Below are 9827 nucleotides of genomic sequence, written 5' to 3'. Positions count from 1 at the left end.
CAAGAGGGACAATTCCGGGGGGAGGAAGGGGACCCCAGGCTGTGCCTCCAGCCGCCTCCCCTCCCCAAAGCCTTCTAGGCCCCCCTCCTCTTCACGACCCCCCCTCCCTCTTGTGCTCTTCCAGCAGCCCCCCCCACCTCCCGGCCTCCTGGAGTGGGAGAGGGAGAGGAAGGAGGAGCGTGGGAAGAAGGGTTGGGTCGGTGGGCAGGGCCTGAGCCAAGGGAAGGGCACGCCCACCTCCTTTTCTATTACAGTGGGGTCTTGACTTAAGAACGACTTGAGTTAAGAACATTTTGACTTAAGAACCGCTCTCATAGGAAAATATTGACTTGACTTAAGTACTTAGATTTGAGTTAAGAACTGAAAAAAACGCAAGTGGGAGGCAGGGAAAGTGCAAAATGTGAACTTTCAGTTAACTGTTGGCCAGTGAAAAGGGTGCCTGTCTGCTTCCTCACTCCTCCCAGCGTTTAGAGAGTGGATTGGGAGACAGTCTTCGGACTGCCTGGTACACTACTGCCTGGACTGTATTTTCCCTGCCTTCCCTGAACCTTTCTTGACCTAAGAAAAAAAGAAACAAATTATCCCCCTCTAGTGGTCGAAGGCAGAATAGCAGCTTCCCATTAGTTTCTATGGACGGAAAAGAGCAGATACGGATCAAATGGTTTTCAATGCATTCTTATGGGAAATGAAGATTTGACCCGAGAACTTTTTGACTTGAGAACCGCCTTCCAATACGGATTAAGTTCTCAAGTCAAGACCCCACTGTATTATTTATATTCATTTTCAGTTAGGTAAAGGAAGATCATAGGAAAGAGGATTTGGATCAGGGTATTGGTGTCAATAAAAAAAATATAGAATGGGACAGAGAACATGATATATCATTGTTACATTGGTCAATACATTTTCTTACTAAGCTTCCTGCTCGCTTATCTTACCATTTCTTCTAAGTCTTTAAAATCTAAAATTATATCTAATATTTTCTTCCTCACCCTTTTAAACCCTTTCATATTATCCCCTCCTGGGGGTGCCTTGAAGGTGGAGGGGGGCCCCTCTATGGACAGGCAAGGTCCATAGACAAGTCGTTCGACGAAGGGCTTCGTGCAGGTATAAATGGCTGAGCCCTGGGGAAAACTTCCTCTCCTGGCCAAGGCATCCCTGGAAAGGAAGTTCCTGTTGGTATAAGGAAGGGAAAGGTTTATTGAAATCCCAGCAGATGAACATAAGAATGGGGGGGGGGGGGGGAGATGGAGGCCCCAGAGCAGCTGAGATCTGCAAAATTTAAAATGACATGAAGAAACATGAACTGAGAAGCATCAGCATGTGAGCATGAAGGAATGTGATGCCAAGTCTGTAAAATTCAGTTCGGTGTTGGTGGATGGCAAACTGGGAGAAAAACTGTATTGCATTGCTTTGTTTTGTTTTGTTTTTATTCCCAGAGGTAAAATCACTCCTTTGTCCTGTGGGACATGATGTGACCATTCCATCATGCAAAAGGTCCAGGCTGGATGGAATTATCTGCCCTTTTTTGAAGCAAACCAAAGATTTCCTCAGGTGTGTAGGTCCAGGCCACAGGCCATATATCAGGAGGCCACGACAGTCCACGTGGCCACAGGCATTTTGGTCTGGTTACCCTTTTACCATAAATGTAAAACCTGATTAACACAAACCACGGTTCTATGCTCCTGGTTTTGAGCTTTAAATGTGGTTTTTCAATGATGCAAGATGCTTTGGGTCCTTTTTAAAGGAGAAAGGCAATGTAAAAATTATTTCAATTAAATAAATAAATTAAATCTCATTTTACTCCTGGTAAGGAGGCCTGAGGCAATTCTAAATTTGTTAAAACTAGTAATATTAAAAGCACACCAAAAAAAGAGAAACAAAATGAAACTAAATTAAAAGAATAATTAAAAATTCAATTAGGTAAGGAAAGACACTGTAAACTTTAAAAATAATATATATTTATATATATACAGTGGTACCTTGCTTAGTGATCGCTCCGTTGAGCGATGAAATCACTTAGCGATGGACTTTTTGCCATCGCCAGAGTGATCGCTTAGCGATGATCCCTATGGGTAAAATTCACTTTGTGATGATCGCGGGGAAGCGATCATGACAAAGCGACCATTTTCGGCCAGCTGATCGGCGGTTCCAAAATGGCCACCGGAAAAACAAAATGGCCGCCCGCTGTGTTGCCTCACTTTAGAGGCACCGAAAATGGCTGCCCCTATGGAGGATCTTCGCATAAGGTTAGTTTTTAAGCCCATAGGAACGCATGCATTTCTATGGACTTTTTAACATCGCTTAGCAATGAGATCGCTTAGCAGCGATTTTTGCTGCACAGATTAACATCACTAAGCGAGGCACCACTGTATATGAGCGTATGGATTCAATGTGTCAGATCCTGACAATGATGCTTGATTTTCTTAGCCCCACCAAGATTCACAAACTTCCCAGGCGAAGAACACAACTCTGTGTGACGACATGGGTGAATTTCTGATTCATCATAGCTGACAAACTCCCAGTAAAAGGTTAGTCCCAGAATAAAACCAGAGAGTCACTGACAAGGAACTCCACATTGATGTCTTGTTTTAAGTATTTTCTTTGTTGCTATAATTACAGACAATTTCAAAACTTGTCAAATTTCTCCAGTTTTATTTCTACATCTTCTAAGTTCCATAAGAAAAAAATAATTTCAGACTTGTAATATCCGAACATCTTACAGCCTTGGTAAAAGCTATAGGCACATATGCTTAAAAATACGATAGCTGAACTTAAGTTTTAGTCAAATACATAAGTCAGGAAATACAGGAGCATCTCTCTTAGAGTAAAAAAAAAGGAACAATGAAAAGATTTCAGGTTACATTATAAAAATGCAAAAGCTTAATACCCCGTAATGGCAGAGATTGCATCTCTAGAATATACCAATTCAAACTGAAAAGCAATATAACTCCAAAAACTTTGATAAAAATACATGCAAGAAATTCAGGATCCTTTTGCTAAGAAAATAAAAAGCATTTTTCCACCTCTAAGTATGTTGTTAAAAATACACACGAACAATTAATACAATTATCTATGCTCTCCCAGCCTGGCCAGCTAAAAGTCCATGACTATGAAGAGTCCATATAAGTGGGTGCAGCGTCATTATCTTTCTGCTGATCAATCTTAGGATGTTTGCATTCATTCTCTGTCCCATCTCACACTTTCTTTTCTTCTTTGGAAAATTGTCCCACAACTTAATAACAGTGTGAGAGATTTCTCTATATTCACAGTCTGCTCTTGTGCCAAGGTCTAAACAAAATGGCTGTGGTTTTAGGGAGAATGGCAAGAGGGTTTTCAGCTCAAGAACAGTGAAAAGTCATTCTCCTTCGACTCAAGCCAAACAGCACCAGAAATATGGTCCTCAACAAATGACACACAGACACATCTTCATCATCATCATCATTTAGTCGTTTAGTCGTGTCAGACTCTTCGTGACCCCAAGGACCAGAGCATGCCAGGCCCTTCTATCTTCCACTGCCTGCCGGAGTTGTGTCAAATTCATGTTGGTTGCTTCGCAGACACTGTCCAGCCATCTCATCCTCGGTTGTCCCCTTCTCCTCTTGCCATCACACTTTCCTAACATCAAGGTTTTTTCCAAGGAGTCTTTTCTTCTCATGAGATGGCCAAAGTACTGGAGCCTCAGCTTCAGGATCTGTCCTTCCAGTGAGCACTCAGGGTTGATTTCCTTTAGAACTGATAGGTTTGTTCTCCTTGCAGTCCAGGGGATTCTCAAGAGCCTCCTCCAGCACCACAATTCAAAGGCATCAGTTCTTCGGCGGTCAGCTTTCTTTATGGTCCAGCTCTCACTTCCATACATCACAACAGGAAAAACCATAGCTCTGACTATTCGGACTTTTGTTGGCAATGTGATGTCTCTGCTTTTTAAGATACTGTCAAGATTTTTCATCGCTTTCCTTCCAAGAAGCAGGCGTCTTTTAATTTCGTGGCTGCTGTCTCCATCTGCAGTGATCATGGAGCCCAGGAAAATAAAATCTGTCACTGCCTCCACGTCTTCCCCTTCTATTTCCCAGGAGGTGATGGGACCAGTGGCCATGATCTTAGTTTTTTTGATGTTGAGTTTCAGACCATTTTTTGCACTCTCCTCTTTCACTCTCATTACAAGGTTCCTTAATTCCTCCTCACTTTCTGCCATCAGAGTGGTATCATCTGCATATTGGAGGTTGTTGATATTTCTTCCAGCAATCTTAATTCCGGCTTGGGATTCATCCAGTCCAGCCTTCCGCATGATGTATTCTGCATATAAGTTAAATAAGCTGGGGGACAATATACAGCCTTATCGTACTCCTTTCCCGATTTTGAACCAATCAGTTGTTCTATGTCCAGTTCTAACTGTTGCTTCCTGTCCCACATATAGGTTTCTCAGGAGATAGATAAGGTGGTCAGACACTCCCATTTCTTTAAGAATTTGCCATAGTTTGCTGTGGTCCACACAGTCAAAGGCTTTTGCATAGTCAATGAAGCAGGAGTAGATATTTTTCTGGAACTCTCTGGCTTTCTCCATAATCCAGTGCAAGTTAGCAATTTGGTCTCGAGTTCCTCTGCCTCTTCGGAATCCAGCTTGTACTTCTGGGAGTTCTCGGTCCACATACTGCTGAAGCCTACCTTGCAGGATTTTTTTTTTTTTTGGACTTATATACCGCCCCATAGCGCTACAAGCACTCTCCGGGCGGTTTACAATTTAATTATACAGGCTACACATTGCCCCCCCAGCGAGCTGGGTACTCATTTTACCGACCTCGGAAGGATGGAAGGCTGAGTCAACCTTGAGCCGGCTACCTGGGATTTGAACCCCAGGTCGTGAGCACAGTTTTAGCTGCAGTACAGCGTTTTAACCACTGCACCACAAGGCTCTTTTGAGCATAACCTTGCTAGCGTGTGAAATGAGTGCAATTGTACGGTAGTTGGAGCATTCTTTGGCACTGCCTTTCTTTGGGATTGGGATGTAGACTGATCTTTTCCAATCCTCTGGCCACTGTTGGGTTTTCCAAACTTAGTGGCATATTGAATGTAGCACCTTAGCAGCATCATCTTTTAAGATTTTAAATAGTTCAACTGGAATGCCATCACCTCCACTGGCCTTGTTGTTAGCCAGGCTTTCTAAGGCCCACTTCACTCTCCAGGGTGTCTGGCTCAAGGTTAGCAACTACATTGTCTGGGTTGTACAGGATATCCAAATCTTTCTGATATAATTCCTCTGTGTATTCTTGCCACCTCTTCTTGACATCTTCTGCTTCTGTTAGGTCCCTCCCATTTTTGTCTTTTATCATGTCCATCTTCGTGCAAAATGTTCCTCTAATATCTCCAATTTTCCTGAACAGATCTCTGGTTTTTCCTTTTCTGTTATTTTCCTCTATTTCTTTGCATTGTTCATTTAAGAAGGCCCTCTTGTCTCTCCTTGCTATTCTTTGGAAGTCTGCATTCAATTTTCTGTAACTTTCCCTATCTCCCTTGCATTTTGCTTCCCTTCTCCTCTTTGCTATTTCTAAGGCCTCATTGGACAGCCACTTTGCTTTCTTTCATTTCCTTTTCTTTGGGATGGTTTTTGTTGCTGCCTCCTGGACAATGTTACGAGCCTCTATCCAAAGTTCTTCAGGCACTCTGTCCACCAAATCTAGTTCCTTAAATCTGTTCTTTACTTCCACTGTGTATTCATAAGGGATTTGGTTTAGATTATACCTCAGTGGCCCAGTGGTTTTTCCTACTCTCTTCAGTCTAAGCTTGAATTTTGCTACGAGAAGCTGATGATCAGAGCCGCAGTCAGCTCCAGGTCTTGTTTTTGCTGACTGTATAGAGCTTCTCCATCTTTGGCTGCAGAGAATAAAATCAATCTGATTTCGATATTGCCCATCTGGTGATTTCCATGTATAGAGTCGCCTCTTGTGTTGTTGGAAAAGAGTGTTTGTGATGACGGGCTTATTCTCTTGACAAAACCCTATTAGCCTTTGTCCTGCTTCATTCTGAACTCCAAGGCCAAACTTCCCTGTTGTTCCTTTTATCTCTTGGCTTCCTACTTTGGCATTCCAGTCCCCTAGAATGAGAAGAACATCTTTCTTTGGTGTCAGTTCTAGAAGGTGTTGTAAATCTTCATAGAATTGTTCAATTTCAGTCTCCTCAGCAATGCTGGTTGGTGCATAAACTTGGATTATTGTGATGTTGAAAGGTCTGCCTTGGATTCGTATTGACATCATTCTATCATTTTTGAGATTGTATCCCATTACAGCTTTTCCCACTCTTTTGTTGACTATGACTCCATTCCTTCTACGGGATTCTTGCCCACAGTAGTAGATACTGTATGATAATCATCTGAGCTGAATTTGCCCATTCCTGTCCATTTTAGTTCACTGATGCCGAGGATGTCGATGTTTATCCTTGCCATCTCCTGTTTGACCACCTCCAGTTTCCCAAGGTTCATAGATCTTATATACCAGGTTCCTATGCAGTATTTTTCTTTGCAGCATTGGACTTTCCTTTCACTTCCAGGCACGTCCACATACCAGGTTCCTATGCAGTATTTTTCTTTGCAGCATTGGACTTTCCTTTCACTTCCAGGCACGTCCTTTTGGCTTTGGCCCAACCACTTCATTAGCTCTGGAGCTACTTGTACTCTTCCTCCGCTCTTCCTCAGTAGCATGTTGGACGCCTTCCGACCTGATGGGCCCATCTTCCAGCGTCATATCTTTTAGCCTTTTGTTTCTGATCATGGGGTGTTCTTGGCAAAGATACTGGAGTGGCATTGCCAGTTCCTACTCCAGGTGGATTGTGTTTAGTCGGAACTCTCCACTATGTCCTGTCCGCCTTGGGTATCCCTGCACGGCTTAGCCCATAGCTTCTCTGAGTTACTCAAGCCCCTTCGCCACGATAAGGCAGCAATCCATGAAGGGGCACACAGACACACACCCTACCAGAAATATTCCTTCTGTGGGTCCCTTTATTGTTTTAGAGAGAAAGGCAGAAGGACTGAAGATCCGTCAGGATACTGGGGAGTCAAATGGAATGATGCAATTTAAACAACATAATGAAATTCAACAGGGATAAATGCAGCTCGGAAAAAGAAAACCAAATGCACAGTTGCAAGATGGGGGATTCCTGGCTCAGCAAAACTATGAGCGAGAAAGATCTTGGAATTGTTGTAGATTGCAAGCTGAACATAAGCCAACTGTGTGATGTGGCTACAAAATAGGCAAGTGCTATTTTAGGCTGCATTAATAGAAATAGAGTTTCCAGATCCCACGAGGTGCCCCTTCTAATTCAGCACTGGTTATCATCTTAATCCTTATCCAGTTCTGGACACCACACGAAGGATGCTGACAAGTTGAAACAGGTTCACAGGAGGGCGAGAAGGATGGTCAGGGGGCTGGAAACCTAGCCTTAGGAGGAAAGGCTGGAAGAATTGGTCATATTTATCCTTGAGAAAAGAGGATGGATGGATGGATGGATGGATGGATGGATGGATGGATGGATGGATGGATGGGTGGGTGGGTGGGTGGGTGGGTGGATGGATGGATCTATCTATCTATCTATCTATCTATCTATCTATCTATCTATCTATCTATCTATCTATCTATCTATCTATCTATCTATCTATCTATCTATCTATCTATCTATCTATCTATGTGTAAACTGCCCAGAGTGGCCTTGTAGCCAGATGATTGGTATAGAAGTAAAAAAAAAAAATTATCCCTCCTTTCTCTTTGAAAAGGAACCAAGGCAGCTTACAGCTTTGAAAGCCAATATTTGTGAGGTATTAGTCCCCCTTTATTCAGCAGTGGTTAGGCCTCACCTTGAGGACTGTGTCCAGTTGTGGACAGACTTCAAGGAGTGTTAGTTAATTTTAGTTAGGCATCCTCCAGTCTCGAGAGACTATGGTAATGTGCTCTGTATGGAGGAGATGGAGAGTCCTTCCACACCACGAGGCTTGGGTAAAATAATATGGAGGATAAGCTGTTACCAAGCAGCAAATCCCCCCACTCCACATCACTGAAATAGTCCAATGGAGAGGCAAGAGCCAATACAACTGGTTCCAGCGATGTCGCAGGAGTTGGCAGAATGACACGAACTGCGTCCAGGACTACAGCTCCAGATTTTGCCTCGAGGTTAACTCCTGAAGCCTTTTCCATCAGTGGATATAGCCACAAGGCAGTGGAGGTTTAAAATCAGAGTTTTCCTTCTAGATGGGCTGCCTTCTAAGGCTGATGAGCCCAAACTACCCGACTTCAAGGAGGATGCTAACAAAATTGAACAAGTTCAGAGGAGGGCGACAAGGATGATCAGGGGGCTGGAAACCAAGCCTTATGAGGAAAGGCTGAAAGAATTGGGCATGTCTAGCCTTGAGAAAAGAAGTCTGGGGAGTGATATGATAACACTTTTCAAATATTTGAAAGGCTGTCATACAGAGGATCTGTTTTCTATATTCCCGGAGTGCAGGACACATAACAAAGGGCTCAAGTTAAAGGAAGCCAGATTTTGGTTGACTATCAGGAAAAACTTCCTAACTGTTAGAGCGGTATGACAAGGGAACCAGTTATCTCACGAGTTGGTGAGTGCTCCAACACTGGAGGCATTCAAGAAAAACCTGGACAACCACCTGGCATATATGCTTTGATTTGTATTCCTGCTTCGAGCAGGAGGTTGGACTTGATGGCCTTCTAGGCCCCCTTTCCAACTTCACTATTCTGTGATTCTGTTGACACATTTGGAGCTGAATGGTGTGAAATTAGTGATCTACTCATGGCACAGGTTGGAGGAAAGGTAAGAGAATATCCTGATAACGCTAAATATAGTTGGTATGAATGGGCTTAGTGGAAGTCTGAAGGAGGAGAGAGGTGATGGAGAATGGAGAAAATAATACCTAGCTAATGCTAGTTAGGTTGACCTGAATCCTACTGTTAACAGTCCTGCTCAGATCCTGGAAAAGCAAAAGAGTGGATTCCTTTCTTGGATCAATCTCTCTCATGTTCAGTGCTCTTCTCTCTTTTGCTTTCCAGATTTTAAGAGGCTGTTGAATCTACTATTCTTTCAGGAGGCTTTTGAAGCCTGTTCGGCTATCTTATCTTATCTTATGAATTTCGTTGTATGGTATACTATGTATATACTTACAATGACAATAAATTATATTATTATTATTAACTCTTAGCAACATCTGAGCTCAAACTGAGTTGCCATTGTTTTAAGCCACTAGACCCAGTTCAATTGGTGTCCAGGCAATTAAAGCCAATGACTCCAGCCGCAGAAGCTTCCTGACAGGTTTAAATTAAATCTGGTGGAATTGTTGAATACAATTCTATAAGTATTTGTTAGGATCAGAGCTGTAGAAATATGTATAGCTAGAATTTATACAGCAGAGTTAATTGTGACAGCAGAGGAAGAAATCTCAGGATTGGATAATCCTGAAATAAAGCTAGCAGACCTAGCACACACACTCTGTGGGTTGGTTGGTGTTGTGTTGCTGTTGTCATGGTGCTGTGTTGGAGAGATCCTGGAAGAAGCTGTGTCTTCATGCTTATTGGAAGAACAACTTTGGCTTCAGGACTGCTCATATGGTAAATGACTACTGAACTAATTTACAAGGACTTTGACCCTGATTTATGCATTGAACCCTGTTGAACTGCTGTGCATGACCTTGGACTGGAAACAAGGACTAAGCTGTATATTTGTGTATACATCCTGTAAATAATACAACTATTCTTCTATCAACACTACATATTGTTTCTCTCAGGGAAGTTTTCTACTGTTAGTGCCACCTGGTGTATCCTGGTAATACTGCACCT

At 42.8% G+C, this 9827-nt stretch overlaps 1 long non-coding RNA gene across 1 annotated transcript in view; it reads left to right on the top strand.

Moving 5' to 3' along the window:
• The first annotated feature begins 4917 nt into the window (after nt 1–4917).
• The window catches only part of LOC144587339 (uncharacterized), a 251289-nt gene continuing 246379 nt past the window's right edge, over nt 4918–9827 (top strand). The window contains exon 1 of the long non-coding RNA XR_013542499.1: nt 4918–6266. This is a non-coding gene — a long non-coding RNA (uncharacterized LOC144587339). The remainder of the gene's footprint in view (nt 6267–9827) is intronic.

This window comes from Pogona vitticeps, chromosome 2, assembly GCF_051106095.1.
Source record: "Pogona vitticeps strain Pit_001003342236 chromosome 2, PviZW2.1, whole genome shotgun sequence".
NCBI classification, from domain to species: domain Eukaryota; kingdom Metazoa; phylum Chordata; class Lepidosauria; order Squamata; family Agamidae; genus Pogona; species Pogona vitticeps.
This window is presented reverse-complemented; position numbering and strand designations above follow the sequence as displayed.